This window comes from Halichoerus grypus, chromosome 13 (genome assembly GCF_964656455.1).
Source record: "Halichoerus grypus chromosome 13, mHalGry1.hap1.1, whole genome shotgun sequence".
NCBI lineage: Eukaryota > Metazoa > Chordata > Mammalia > Carnivora > Phocidae > Halichoerus > Halichoerus grypus.
Window position 1 is genome coordinate 80,181,189 of NC_135724.1, and position 13,188 is coordinate 80,194,376.

Genomic DNA, 13,188 nt, shown 5'->3' on the forward strand with positions numbered 1-13,188 from the left:
AAATGCTTTGCATTTGCTGGGCCAGCTCATGCATTTTGTCCACTGAGCAAACATTTATTTGATACCTACAAAGTGTCAGGTATTGTGCTAAGTAAGTGGGAGACAGATGGCTAAGAAATGGTCTCCTGGAGGGGATTTGGTCGTATCTATCAAAATAAAAAATGCACCTTCATCTTAGTGCACAATTTTACTTCCAGGGAACTTCTGCAGAAATATACACGTCAATTATATGGATGCATGTTCATTTGCAGCAGGGTCTCTAATGCCATATTACATTAATTCCAAGATGCGCTTTTTTTAAGATGCATATTTTATTTCACATTTTAATCTCTCTGAAACTAGGTGCTTCTTACAATCAATGGAGTCTTAGATTTGATGAAATAAGGCAATGAAAAACTGCAAATTTTTAAAAAGTGTGTCAATGGAATGACAAAATGAATTAAATACATTCCTTTTATAGAATACTGAGCAACTTTAAAAAAGGAGGAAATAGAATTCTGTGGGTAACTATGGAGAAGTGTCTATGACATTCCAAATTCCACAGCAAGTGGCAGAACAATAGAGGTTAAGAGCATGAGCCCTAAAGTCAGCCTGCCTGGGTTTAAATTCTGGCTTTACCACATTTGTAACTGTCACTTTGGCTTCCTCTTTTGTGAAATAGGAAATAAAATAACACCGACCTTATAGGCTTGTTTTGTGAATTAATTGAGAACACGCTTGGAAAGTGCTTAGCATAGCATCTGACTCAGTAAACATTCAACAAACATTAGCACGTTTATTGGCATCATTATTCTTGTGAATGGTAAGTTCTGGAAATATATACAACACACTGTTAATAGTGGTCCCGTCTGGGGAGAGGAGTGGGATTGGAAACAGGGGAATATCAAAAGGGGACTTTCTCTTTTTTGTTTATTGTTTGAAATTTTTTCTACTGTGAGGATGTACTACTTTTGTAATTTAAAAACAAACTTTTTTAAAAGACAAAAATAAATAAGACATGATTCCAGTGCCAAAGGAATCCACAGAGTAAAGGTGGAAACAGACTCACAGAAAGGCAATAATTCAAGTAGGCAAGGGGTTCTACTGGTGCCCAGAAGGGACTTAAGCCAGGCCAGTGGATAACCCAGAATACATTCTTTGAGCTGTTTTTCTTACTTACACTAGGCAATGAGGAAGCCATGGACATGAGGATGTTGAGCTTTGGGTTCTCCTCCAAACAACTTGAGACGTAAGAAAGAACATGTAAGCTGTGGACCTTTTATCTGAGCTATGCAGATGCTTTCATGCATGAAGAAAATTTTAATACTTCTGCTCTGGCTCAGATAAGATAACCAGGTAAAAAGCATGGGCCCTGGATCTCCCCACTTCCCCATCCTCTCTCTCCATGCACACTCAGAAGAAAGGCCAGGTGAGGACAAAGTAGCCATCTGCAAGGTAGGAAGAGAATGCTCACCAGAGCTGGAACCTTGCCAGAACCTTGATCTTGGACTTTCCAGTCTCCAGAACTATGGAAAAGTAAATTTATGTTGTTTAAGCCATTCACTCTGTGGTACTTTTTTATAGCAGACTAAGACAGACTGCAGTGTGTGTGAGCTGTTGGGATAGAGTTGTAAGCTTGCTTTTTAGTTGGCCTACCTGGATTTCTACCAGGCCTTCTGAAATTTGCCTAGGCAATGTAAATACCACTGACAATGTTGGCAGACTTGTCTGTCTTTTTTGGTAGACATCCCTGTGTTTTCTTCCCACTGAGATGCAAATGTCATTGTGACAGAGAGATAGAATGAGTTCATTCTGTGGTATTTGGTCCACAAATATTTGTGGAGAGCCAATTTAGGCTAGGCTTTGTTTTGGGTGCTGGGGATAAAGGAATAACCCACAATGTTAATCCTTTTTGCAAAGCTGAAGGGCCCTGTGTGGCAGATAGATATATAAACAAATACACAAACATAAATAAGCTGGATAATTTCAGAGTGATTACTACTATGAAGGAAACAAATGAAATCATGTGAGAGAGTGACTGGTGTACTACTTTAGATGAGGTGGTCATGGAGGACCTCCCTGAGGAGGTGACAGTTCAGCTGAGACTGTAATGACAAGAAAGAGTCAGATGGGAGAAGAGTTCGGGAGGAGCATTTCAGGCAAAGGGAAAATGCAAGTGCAAAAGCCCTGAGGTGGGTATGAGTTTTACATGCTGGAGAAACATAGAGGTGATTTGTATGGTGGCTGGAGTGTACTGGGAAACAGGAGGAAAGGCTTGATCCTTTTGGGTCTTGGTGGTCACAGTAAACTTTCTGGATTTTACTCCCAAGTCAGTGGGAATTCATGGGAGGGCTTATGTGTGGGAGTCGTTATCTGAGTCACATAATGATTAATACACATTTTATAATATCATAGAATTTTGGGGTAAGGCTAAATGTTACAAATGAGCTGATTATAAAAATACAGAGTTGTAAATTTTGGAAGGAAGAGACCTTAGTTGGCAAATAGCTTCATTTTGTGACTTGTAGGGTATCTGGCAAAATTCTATTTCTTCACCTGGGTGGTGGTTACTAAAGCATTTGTTTTATAATAATTCACTAAGCCATACACTAATTTTGTGTGGTTTCCTGTATCTTTGTTTTATTCTCAATAAAATTGAAATTTATTTATTTTCAATAAAAATATATTTTTTAAAGAAATAGCTTCACATACAGGGTAAACTGAGACCTAGATTGGAGTAGTGCCCAGCTCAAGGTAATACATCTGCCTTAATAAAGTTCAGCCTGAGTCTGCTCTCTTTCAAGTTTTGAAGAAATAGGAGAAAAGGATGTATATCTCTTCCCTTTTCCAAGAAGATGATTGAAACTAAAGCAGTTTTCAGGCAAAGATTCAACTAAGGTGGGGGAAAAAAAGTCTGTATTTGTCTCATTAAAATGTGAGCTCCCAGGGATTTGAGGATCAGAGTTTGATAATCCCTCTAACATGCATTGTCAATGACCACTGCACCTCATCTGCAAATTGCATGCATCCTTCCGTGTATGCCCAAAATTTCCTACTATAAGCACATGTGACTGTCTGAGGGCCTTCTAGAGCATTCTTAGCATGCACAAGGGGGAGTCCAGAGGGGCCACAGAGTGGATAGCTTGTGAGCAGTGCTCACCAGTGACAGACAGGAGTTAGTGGATAGATACCCAGCTCCCTTGCCCACTGGGTAGGACAGCTCTAAGATCTGTTCCATATAGTGTCCATACAGAGGTCCCCAGTGGAACCGAACCCTGGTTGCCCAATGCAGGAACGTGATCATAAAGGTGCACTAAATTTGTTGGCTTCCCTCCTCTCTTTCCTTTGTCACTTCTGGGGATCATCTCCTAACTAAATATTCAGAATCACCTTCCAAATAAATTACTTACACAAAAATTCTGGTTCAACCTCTTAGGTTTCAGCTGAAGAGGTAAAAAGGCTTGCTGAATTATACTAGCTAGTGGCTGTCAATCACCCCTAGGACCACACTGTGCCCTGGTTTCTGGTCCAGGACACTGATACTTCATTCTTCATGATCTGACAGACCACGCAGGCTTAAAAAAACAGGATTGGAAAACACCATTCACAATAGCCAAAAGGTGAAAATAATGCAAACATCCATTAAGGTAAGAGTGGATAGATAAACTGTGGTGTAATCCATACAATGGAATATTACTCAGGCATAAAAAGAAGGAAGTGCAGTTGACCTTTGAACCACTGGGGGCAGGAGCCCCGCCCTCTACCCCTCCCACTGGAAAACCCGGGTGTAACTTTTTTTTTTTTTTTTTTTTTTTAAGATTTTATTTATTTATTTGACAGAGACACAGCGAGAGAAGGGAACACAAGCAGGGGGAGTGGGAGAGGGAGAAGCAGGCTTCCCGCGGAGCAGTGAGCCTGATGTGGGGCTCGATCCCAGGACCCTGGGATCATGACCTGAGCTGAAGGCAGACACTTAATGACTGAGCCACCCAGGCGCCCCCCGGGTGTAACTTTTGACCTGCGCTTTTTCATCCACCCATCGGAGGGCTGGGACGCCGCGGCGGCTTTGGCGGGCCTGGCCCCGGGTTGGCGGTGTCTGCAGCCTGGTGGCCTTGGCTTGGTAACGACAGTCACCTGGAGGCACAGTTCAGCTGTCCCCTTCTCCTTGGAGGTGCAACACCAGCTGGTGGCCTTTGGCGGCTGCGGCGACACGTGAGTGCTTGGCCTCCGCGAGGCGGCGGGGCTGGGACCACGTGTGGGAGGGGACCGCGCCTGGTGCAGCCCCGAGCCCCAGCGCCAGGAGGAGAAGGGGCGGTCCGGGCTTCGGGGCTCCCTGCCCAGCCCCATCCCTGGCCTCTGGGCGCGTCCCTCCGCTTCAGCACAGCCTCCAGCCCGCGGGCCGGGTGCTCCACCCGACCGCCCCCTCCTCCGTTATCAGCGCAGGGGCGACCTGCAGCCCTGCCCTGTCCTGGGGTCCTGGCCCCGGGGCTGCTGAGGGCCTTGGAGGGCTTTCCTGGGGACTCAGAAGGCAGCAGGTGCAGCCTCTGCCAGTCACCTTGGATCGGGTAGCTGGAGACTAAGGGGGGCGGTTGTAGATAAATGCCTCGTGGCTTTTGCTGTCAACTCAAGGGTTAGCTGTACCGACGCAGGCTACAAGGTGGATGAAGCTTGAAAATATTATGCTAAGTGGGGGCACCTGGGTGGCTCAGTCGGCTAAACCTCTGCCTTGGGCTTGGGTCATGATCCCAGGGCCCTGGGATGGAGCCTCGTGTTGGGCTCCCTGCTCAGCCGGGAATCTGCTTTTCCCTCTCCCTCTGCTGCTCCCACTGCTCCTCTTCTCTCCCTCTCTCTCAAATAGGTAGATAAAATCTTAAAAAAAGAAAAGAAAAGAAAAGAAAATATGCTAAGTGAAAGAAGGCAGCCACAAAAAGTCACATATTGTATAACTCCGTTCATATGAAATATCCAGAATAGGTAAATCCATAGAAATAGAAAGCAGACTGGTGGTTGCCTAAGGTTGAGGGAAGAGGGGATGGAGAGTGTGCTTAATGGTGATGGCGTTTTCCTTGGGGGTGCTGAAGGTGTTTTAGGACTTAATATAGATGGTGGCTGCAGGACACTGTACTGAATACAACTGAACTGTACACTTTAAAATGGTTAATTAGATGTTACATGAATTTCACCTCGACTGAAAAAACAGGACTGGTCTTAGGACAAATGTTAGAGGTGTACAGTTTATCCTATTTCCAATTTATTTTATGTACGCTGTCTTGCAGGATGACCCCTCTGGTCCAGGCCTCCTGTCCTGCCCATCAGAATTTAACCAGTCTGTGATACCTGTTTTAGTTGACATATAATATTTTAGAGGCCTTCAGTTTTCTAACTTCATTAATTCATTTCTTTATCAATAATTATGTATGGCACAACTATCTGCCAGGCACTATGGTAGATGTTGGGGGTAAAACCAGACCGAGGCCCTGTGCTGATAGTGCTTATGATTCTCTCAGAGAAGATGGACGTTAATCAAACAATCATCCAACAGTCATCTGCGACAAATGCTAGGAAGAAGAAATGTGACCTTGTGAGAGGAATGTGACCTAGTCAGGGAAGGCTTCCTAGAGGAAGTGTCAGTTAAGTTGAAATTTGAAGTCTGTGTTTCCAGTGAAAATTGTTTATCAAGCCCTATCACGTGGCTCGCATTGTGCTTGATGTATCAACTCATAAGGCCCCCAAGAGTCCTTTGAGGGATCTACTGTTATTATCACTCATATTTTACAGAAGAAACTGAAGCTCAGAGAGGTGAAATGACTTGCTCAAGGTCACATAGCTAGGAAGTCGTGGAATCCGTATTCAAACCCAGGTGACCATACTTATGTAGAAATTTAGGCATTGTGGAAAGATAATTGGGTACAGTGTGAGATCATTTAGGTCAGGCCAATGGGTCTAAACTAATCAAGATTATAAACATAAAGCCAGAATGATCATTCAGTGAAGGAGATCAAACAAGGTGTTTTTTTTTTTTTAGCATATATTGACTTTTATAAATATGGATCTGTTTTTGTTATTGTTACAAAACTCATTATCATCTGAAAGTTGGAGGCTATGAATTGCCTGGTGTAAGACACTAAATCAAGAAGGTGATATCACATTAAATAGTAAGTTTAACCTGGTGACCCATTATGGCAGGCAATACCCCCAGCATCCGCTAGGTGGCAATAAAGAACATTGAGAAATAATCCCATGGGTTTCCAAAAAATTAAATCTCTATTTTTAAGTATGAACAAACATGGTAAGAATGTCAAGTAATATAGGAGATATTGAATAAAAAATAAAAGTTCCTTTTGCACCTTCTAGTAGAGCTCTATTTCCCTCCCCCCAAAATAACCTATTGAGAGTTTCTCGTATACTTTTTGGGGGGCATATTTTGTTATAGTTGTATAACTTTTTCCAGAAGAATTATTTGCTTATATCACTCTCCTTTAAAAAATTGACACAGTGGGGACTTTTTCCCCCTTAGTGTCTCTTTCCATGTCAGCACATACAGATCCCTCTCATTTTTTAAATGGCTGCAGATTCCATAACAATAATAGTTAACATTTATAGAGTGCTTCCTGTATACTTGACACTGTCCTAAGCCCTTTCCTTGTTTGAACCCATTGAACACTCACAGAGCCCTAAGAGGTGCATTCCATCATTACCCCCACTTTACACATGAAAAAACTGAGGCACAGTGGATAAGTAACTTGCCCAACATCACAAAGCGAGTAAGTGATAGAGCCAGGATTTGGATGCCGGAAATTTGACACTTGAGTCTACATCCTTAACTACCACACCAAACTATGGTAGCATAGATGTACCATAATTGATACATCAATCTTTCTCAGTACTCTTAAAAATTATTTATTTTTGGGGGGCACCTGGGTGGCTCAGTTGTTAAGCGTCTGCCTTCGGCTCAGGTCATGATCCCAGAGTCTTGGGATCGAGTCCCGCATCGGGCTCCCTGCTCAGCGGGAAGCCTGCTTCTCCTTCTCCCACCCCCCTGCTTGTGTTCCTTCTCTCGCTGTCTCTCTCTCTCTGTCAAATAAATAAAATATTTTAAAAAATTATCTTTTTTAAATTGACTAAAATATACTGCTGTAAAGTGTACCCAGGATTTTGGACTTACTCATGTATAGTTAGGCCAACAGATCAGGAGATGATGGCCATGGAAATATTCCTCTCCGTTCCCAAGAGGAGGGGATATGCCGCACCACTCAGGTTGGCCACAGGTAGAGAGGATGAGGGGAAAGCATGTGCAAAAAGCCCTTATTGTGGTTCTGGTGGGCCCTGGACTATAGGCATTGTCCCTGGTTGTCTGGTACTGGGCCCTGGGGTGTTTAGGGCTGAAGAATTTTGCCTTCTGGAGTGTAGAACTCAGATAGAGGATGTGGTTCAGAGTATGGGCTCTGGACTGGTTGGTTTGCATATTCCAGGCAAGTGATTTTCTACCAGTAGAAATTAGTTAATTTGGGGAGGTGCATTCTCTTCCCAGTTACTGAGGGCTCAAGATGTCAAAGCATCATAAAATACAGAAAAGAAAAAGCATGGGGTGCCTGGCTGGTTCAGTTGGTAGAGCATGTGACTCTCGATCTTGGGGTCGTGAGTTGGAGTCCCATGTTGGGTGTAGAGATTACTAAAAAAACAAATTAATTAAAAAGAAAATTAAAAAAAAACATGATGAATACATATAAATAAAATTTACCATCTTAGTCATTCTTTTATTATTTTTTATTTTATTTTATTTTTTAAGATTTTATTTATTTATTTGACAGAGAGAGAGCACAAGTAGACAGAGTGGCAGGTAGAGGGAGAGGGACAAGCAGGCTCTCTGCTGAGCAGGGAGCCGGACGTGGTGCTTGATCCCAGGACCCCAGGATCATGACCTGAGCCGAAGGCAGCCGCTTAACCGACTGAGCCACCCAGGAGCCCCTATTTGTTTTTTAAAAGATTTTATTTATTTATTTGAGAGAGAGAGAGACTGTGAACGAGAGCGTGGGTAGGAGTAGAGGGAGAGGGACAAGCAGACTCCAAGCTGAGTACAGAGCCCGATGCGGGGCTCTATCTCACGATCCTGAGATCATTACCTGAGCAGAAATCAAGAGTCTTATGCTTAACTGACTGAGCCACCTAGGCACCCCCTTAATCATTTTTAAGTGTACTGTTCGGTGGCATTAAGTGCATTCACACTGTTGCAAAACTGTCACCACCATTCATCTCCAGAGCTTTTTTCTCTTGCAAAGTGGAAACTCTATACCTGTTAAACCATAACTTCATACTCCCTCTTTCCCCGTAGCCCCCGGCAACTACTATTCTGTCTCAATGAATTTGACTCCTTCCTACAAGTGAGTCACAACATTTGTCCTTTTATGACTGGCTTATTTCACTTAGCATAATGTCTTCAAGGTTCATCCAGGTTGTAAGTTATCTCAGAATTTCCATCTTGATTAAGGCTGAATAAATATCCTATGACGCATATATACCACATTTGTGTATCCATTGGCCGGCCGACTTGGGTCGCTTCCATCTTTTGACTCTTACGAGTATTGCTGCTGTGAACATGGGTGTGCAAATACCTCTTTGAGTCTCTGCTTCCAGTTCTTTTTGGTGTATAACCCCAATTGGAATTGCTGGATCATATGATAATTCTATTTTTGGTTCTTTGAGGAACTGCCATACTGTTTTCATTGAGGCTGAACCAGTTTATATTTGCACCAGCAGTGCACAACGGTTCCAGTTTCTCCACCTTCTCCTATGTTTTCTCCAGAAGTTTTGTCATTTCAGGTTTTACATTTAAATCTATGATCTGTTTTGAGTCAATTTATATTACCATGTGAGGCATGGGTTGAAGTTCATTTTTTTGGCATATGGATGTCTGATTGTTCCAGCATCATCTGTTGAAAAGATTTATTTTCTCCCCATTGAATTGCTTTTGCACTTTTGTGAAAAATCCATTGACCATATATGTGCAGGTCTATTCTGGGACCCTATTTTATTCCATTCATCTCTGTGTCTAATCACCAGTATCACACTTTCTTGATAACTGTAGCTAAGTCGTGAAATCAGGCAGTGTGAGTCCTATAACTTGGCTCTTCTTTTTCAAAATTGTTTCAGCTATGCTGGGGCTTTTGCTGTGGCATCTAAATTTTAGACTCAGCCTCTCAATTTGTGCAAAAAGTCCTGTTGAGATTCTGATGAAGATTATGGTCTTTTCTATTTACTCACACATTTAACATTTCCAGAACTTACTTTTTTCCCCATAGATACTAATTTCCATCTGGTTTTCCTTTCCTTCATCCTAAAGGATTTCCTTTAGCATTTCTTGTGTTTCAGATCTGCAGGAAACCCAACTCTCTCAGCTTTGGTTTGGCTGAAAATGTCTTTATTTCATTTTCTACTTAAAGGATATTTTCACTGGAGCTTAACAGTTGTTTATATAGTTGTCATTCTACTGTATTCTGTATTCCATTGTTTCCGATGGGAAGTCAATTATTTTCACCATTGTTTCCATGTATATAATCTATTCTACCCACCTCTGGCTGCTTTTTAGATTTTATTCTTTAACTTCGGTTTCCAGCAATTTGGTTTTCTTTAAATATTTCCATATTAGAGTTTTTTGAGCTTCTTGAATATATGGGCTGATATTTTAAATAACATTTGGAAACATTTGTGTCAGTATTTCTTTAAAATTTTTTTACTGCTCTATTCTCTGTCTTTCTCCTCTTATTTTGGAAATCCAATTACATATATGGTAGGATGCCTGATATTCTTCTGTAAGTCACTGAAGCTCTATTTTGTTTTTAAGTTGTTTTTCTTGCTCTGCTTCAGTTTGAATAATTTTTATGGACCTATCCTCAAGTTCACTGATCTTTTCTTCTGTGTTGTCCCATATGTTGTTAATATCACACAAATAATTTTTTTTCAGAATTTGTAATTTTCTGATCTAGGATTTCTAGTTTTTCTCAGTTTCCATATCTCTCCTGAAATTCTCCGTATCTTCACTCATTAACCTTTTCCTCTAGATCCTTTAACTTATTTATCACCTTTATTTTAATGCATTTGCCTACTTACTTCAACGTCTGCATTATCTTTGGGTCTGTTTCTATTAACTATTTGTTCTCTTGATGATAATACTTTCCTGCTTCTTCACATGTTCAGTGATTTTTTAAACTTTATCCTGGACATTGTGTATGATGTATTGCAGAGAACTTGGATTCTCTTATCTTCCTCAGAATAGTGTTGGGTTTTGATTTATCTGGCAGTTAAATTACTGGTGACTCTTTTTTTTTTTTTTTAAGATTTTATTTATTTGACAGAGACACAGCGAGAGAGGGAACAGAAGCAGGGGGAGTGGGAGAGGGAGAAGCAGGCTTCCCGCTGCGCAGGGAGCCCGATGTGGGGCTCGATCCCAGAATTCTGGGATCATGACCTGAGCTGAAGGCAGACGCCGAACGACTGAGCCACCCAGGCGCCCCAATGGTGACTCTTATTTATCCAGTGGAGGCATGCTTTTAGGCTTCTTTTGGGTGGGTCTATTTTGGTTTTGTGCATTCTAGACTTTAGTCCTTAGATATGGTCTTTACTACTAATGTGTGACTCCTCTGGAGTTTCAACAGAAAGACTGAGGGGCTACCAGGCTTCTCTAATTTGGTGGAATTTAAACCCCAAACTCTGCCTCCCAGCACCGAGGATCTGATAAAATCTCTGCTCAGTTCCTTGAGCTTTGCAGCTGTCTTTTTCTTTTCTCTTCTCTTCTTTTTTTTTTTTTTTAAAGATTTTATTTATTTATTTATTTATTTGAGAGAGAGAGAGAGAGAGAGAGACAGCATGAGAGGGGATAGGGTCAGAGGGAGAAGCAGGCTCCCCGCTGAGCCGGGAGCCCGATGTGGGCCTCGATCCCAGGACTCCGGGATCGTGACCTGAGCTGAAGGCAGTCGCTTAACCAACTGAGCCACCCAGGCGCCCTTTTCTCTTCTTTTCTTTTCTTTCTTTTGTTTCTGCTGGGCTCCACATATGTAGTTCAGGAGTCAGCCAAGGATCTGAGGGGAGTTTATATTCAGATTTTTGCACCCCTTCCCTGTGGCTCTTATCTTTTCTGGGATTTCTCCCCTCAATTTCCAGGTACACCAGGAGCCCCAAACACCAACCTGTGATTCCTCAGCCCAGCAAGACTGTTGCTTTCAGCTTGACATTTATTCCATGTGAGTTATGCAGACTTGGAGACCCCTCAAAGGAAAATCCAGGTAAATGTGGATGATTTCCTTCTTTTAAGGGTTCTGTTCCTTACAGTTTTTGCCTGCTATTGGTTGTTCTCAAGAGCCTCTCATTTAAAAAAAAAAAAATGTCTTGTCCAGCATTGGTAGCAGCTATAGACAGGAGAATTAGTCCAATATGTTACTCCGTTATGGGAAGCCAGAAGTCTAATCAGTCTTTATTGATGGACATTTTGTTTTTCATTTTGGACTTTCACAAATAACACTGCCATCATATACCCATACAAGCTGACCAATCTATATATCCTAGTGTAGTTTTGTGAGTAAAATAGTGGGAATAGTTCCTAATGATAGAATCACTAGATCTAAGAGCACGTACTTTAAAACATTTGCTCGAAATTGCCAAATTTATCTCTAGAATGTAGTAGCATTTATGTTTGGAATGACTGTTTATCACACCTTCTTCAAAACTGAGCATTATAACATGTAAAATTTTGTTCAGCAGTCTGATTAGTAAAAAATCAGAACATCTCATTGTTCTGCTGTGTATTTGTTGATTTATGACTGAGCTGGATCAACTTTTCATAACTGGTCATTCTACTTATACTTTACCTGGGTATGAAAACATATCATTTCTTATAATAATAAAATTAGTAAGAGCCAATATTTACTGAGTGACTCTAGGGGCAGGTCCTGACTGGACAACCTCACCCTTCTTGCTGCAGTAGTTGTTTCAGGTTTTTGTTTCCTGAATGTTTCAGAATGGTGGTACAGGGACATTTTCTCCCCGAGGCTACCTCCCCCCACCTTGGATGTGGCCCGTGGCACTTCCCGCAAAGACTGCAGAAAACCGTTCATGCCTGTCTTAGCATCCTCACGTTTTCTCCTCATTGTTGACTATGTGTCTGCTCCTCACTGCGGACTCTTCCCAGGGTGTCTCTTGATCATATTGGAATCTGCAGAGCCTAGCCCATGGTCGAACAGGTGCTCTGTAAATAACGATCGAATGAGGGATCGTACCCCAGATGTACCCCAGATCTGTGCCAATCTGGATTCAGCCATGACCCTACAACGCAAGTGTAGGGCTTTCGTCAGATGGTTTGGGGCAGAGAGGCCTTCCATCTCCCAGAACATTGATGAGGAAGTTTTTAGCCTGAGGAGGTAGTTTGACAACAAAGAATCATACTCAAAGGAGGACAGAATGGAGAGACTCAAAGAGAAACAGAGCCATAGTCTGCTAGCTTTGTGATCTGCTGGATCAAATCAACCTTGAAGTTTGCCCTCTGTCTGAAATTTTCCACTGTGAGAACCAGTAACTTCTTACTGTGGTAGTTGACTGGATTTTCTGTCGCTTGCAACCAACGGCATTCCAAATCACACATCAGCCAATCAGATGAGCTCCTGTTCATAAGTGGTAGGTGTGTAGTTGTTTTGTCTCCTACGGATGTCAATTATCATACATAGAAAATCAATTTTAGATAGAGAAGTGAGACCTCAGAGTTTCTTTAATCTCTGATAAGATTCTAAAGAGAAAACGTGTCGTGATGACTGCAAATCTGTTCCAGAAGTTCAGCCAACACAAATTTATGTCAAGCTTGCAACTACTTAGGGAAAGTGGGGAATAGACAATGAAGTCATTTCACTCTGTTATGTGTGAAAAGTAGTTTTGTTATTTTTTCTTAGTTATGAACTGAAAACCATGAGAGCTAGTTTGTGATTTATGGGAGTTAGTCAGGTGTTGTGATTAAGAACATGGATTTTAAAGTCAAATTGCCTGGGATCAAATCCTCAGACTTTGCTGTTGTGTGACCTTGAACAAACTCTTTAACTTCTCTGTGCCTCAGTTTCCTCAGAGGCAAAGATGACTTAATCGTGGTGTTTATATCTGGGGTTGTTAACAGCGATTATATGAAAGTACATTTAAGGGCTCAGCACAATCCTTGGTAGATAGCAAGCCATA

General features: G+C 41.8%; 1 long non-coding RNA gene across 5 annotated transcripts in view; it reads left to right on the plus strand.

Annotated features, from left to right (window-relative positions):
• The first annotated feature begins 1,374 nt into the window (after nt 1-1,374).
• Nucleotides 1,375-13,188, plus strand: part of LOC118523481 (uncharacterized) — a 109,827-nt gene continuing 98,013 nt past the window's right edge. For 4 of the 5 annotated variants that reach the window (XR_013443199.1, XR_013443197.1, XR_013443196.1 and 1 more), the window contains exons 1-2: nt 1,375-1,434; nt 11,137-11,258. This is a non-coding gene — a long non-coding RNA (uncharacterized LOC118523481). Of the gene's footprint in view, nt 1,516-11,136; nt 11,259-13,188 lie in introns of all 5 variants that reach the window. The other variant, XR_013443198.1, reaches the window with a different exon arrangement.